Source organism: Silene latifolia, chromosome 10 (genome assembly GCF_048544455.1).
Source record: "Silene latifolia isolate original U9 population chromosome 10, ASM4854445v1, whole genome shotgun sequence".
Classification (NCBI taxonomy): domain Eukaryota; kingdom Viridiplantae; phylum Streptophyta; class Magnoliopsida; order Caryophyllales; family Caryophyllaceae; genus Silene; species Silene latifolia.
The window spans coordinates 100,288,074-100,290,539 of NC_133535.1; the positions used below are offsets into that span (position 1 = coordinate 100,288,074).

The following is a 2,466-nucleotide window of genomic DNA, read 5'->3' on the forward strand; positions in this document are numbered from 1 at the left end:
GGTAATTGCCCTTTTTGTCTTTGTGAGTTCGAAGATGCTAGTTGGGTCAATTGTGTTTCCAACATCTTGGTGTGAGCTAGAATGTTGTTGATGGTGGTATCCTTTGCTTGGCTATCTTTTTGCATTTGAGTGAAAAATTCTTGTTGATTCTTTTGCATTTGAAGGACCGCTTTTTGGACATCAAAACTTTGGTTATTTTGGTGGTTGTATGGATTTTGATTTTGATAACCTTGGTTTTGATTGTAAAAGGGTCTTTGATTTTGATTTCTCATGGGTGGTGGAGTGTATGTTGTTTGAGGGTTTTGAACATTTTGGCTTTTGTATGAGAGATTTGGATGGAATTTGGTGTTTTCATTGTAAAAATTTGAATAAGGGGTACCGCTTTTGTAAGCTTGGAAAGCATTGACTTGCTCGGTTGTTCCCCTACATTCACTTTGATCATGACCCAAAGTTCCACAATTCTCACATATCCCACTTGGGATTGATGAGGATGCCGTCATGGCATTGACATGATGTTTTGATTTTGAGTTTTCCTCAAGTCTAGCCATAGCTTGTTCAAACTTCAAGTTGATAGTGTCAATGTGAGCACTAAGTTGAGCACCCAATTGAGTAACGGTGTCCACTTCATACTTTCCTCTAGTAGCCTTGCGAGGCCTACTATATTGCGAATTATGGACCGCCATTTCCTCAATCTTGTTCCATGTTTGATTGTCATCAACTTCGGTGAACATTCCATTTGATCCCATATTGAGAATGTTCCTTGAATCTTCATATAAACCATTCCAAAATTGTTGCACTAAAAACCATTCGCTAAGTCCATGGTGAGGACATGAGCGACAAACACCTTTGAACCGCTCCCAAGCTTCATACAAAGATTCTTCATCCCTTTGTTTAAAACTCGTGATTTGAGCTCTTAGCATATTGGTCTTTTCCGGTGGGTAGAATTTTTTGTAGAAAGCGAGAGCTAACTTCTTCCAAGAATCTATTCCAAGGGTGGCCTTATCAAGGCCCTTCAACCATTGCTTTGCGGTTCCGATTAACGAAAAAGGAAATAAGACCCATCTAATTTGGTCTTGAGTCACGCCCGTTTGAGAGATAGCATCACAATAATCGCAAAAGGTTTCCATATGAGAATGAGGGTCCTCACTTGGCATGCCCCCGAATTGGCTCCTCTCAACTAGTTGGATGAAGGCGGACTTGGCAATAAAATTTCCGGTAAGATGTTGTGGGGTAGGAGTACCGTTTGGTAGATTCTCCTCGGTGGGTGTAGAGTGGGACGAAAATTTAGGCATTGTAGGTGGATTTTGTGTGGTATTGTTTAATGGGTTCTCTTCTCCTTCTATTGCGAAAGGATTGACAAACTCACTAGTGGGTTGAACAACTTCACCAACACCTCCCAAATTCCTCCTAACAAGTCTCCTATTATTCGTCAAGGTTCTTTCGATTTCACGGTCAAAAGGTAACAAATCTCTTTGTAACCTTCTAGACATGCAAAATATCAAACAACTAGAAAACAATTAGAACAAACCTTGAGGAGTTTTACTTCCCAAGGTGAAAAAGACACAACTAAAAATAACAAAAGAAATCTAAAATCAATTAAACACCGTCCCCGGCAACGGCGCCATTTTTGATCGGAGCCATTTAGTTCACAAATTAAGCAATTGTGGTCGTTGGTCAATGGTCGATACAAAACACAATTTATACTTCACAAACAACTCTACAAATTAGTAAAGAGGCAAGTAAAGGTCGGATCCCAAGGGACGGGTATTGAAAACGAAGATTTCTATTGCTACTAGTGGTGTCTAGGGGTGTCACAAGTTGGGTTGATGTAGAAGGTTACTAAACTAAAATAGCAATGAAAATAAACTAACAAGGTAAATGGAATAAGGGTGTAAACAATTGATTAAAAGCACTAGGGTGTCATGGGTTCATAGGGGATTCATGGGATATGATCATACAAACATGTTCTCAATTTATAAGCAAGCAATTATTGTTGTGATGGATTGAGTTGGGTTATATCTTACAATCCTAGGAAAGTTTGGGTCCGGGCGAATCACATAGATTGTACAACACCTACAAGTCGACTTAATCTTTCCTACTTAACACATGCATGATCTAACAAGACTCGAGTTGGGTTATGTCTTACAAGTCAAGTTGAAGAGATAGTAGATGATAATAAATGCAAGGATTCATAGGCTTAGCATTTCATCAAACATAACATGTGCATGTATTAAGATCAAAACAAGCAAGCAAATAAGATATGAAAGCATATTGATTTAAGCATGAATCATCCCCATGTTGGTTTCCCCTAATCACCCATTAAACCCTAGCTAAGAGACTACTCACTCATTATCATATTGATCATGCTAGAAAGGTTGTCAATCATACTAACATAATGAAACATGATGAATAAATGAAAGTAATTAGCAATAATTAAAAAGGGATTAAGAGATTATACCTACTAAT

The 2,466-nt window shown here is 38.3% G+C and overlaps 1 non-coding gene across 1 annotated transcript; it reads left to right on the forward strand.

Annotated features, from left to right (window-relative positions):
• Positions 1-813: 813 nt before the first annotated feature.
• LOC141609985 (small nucleolar RNA R71) lies at positions 814-920 on the forward strand. Its single transcript, XR_012527883.1, has one exon. It is a non-coding gene; the product is annotated as a small nucleolar RNA R71 (small nucleolar RNA).
• Positions 921-2,466: the final 1,546 nt, after the last annotated feature.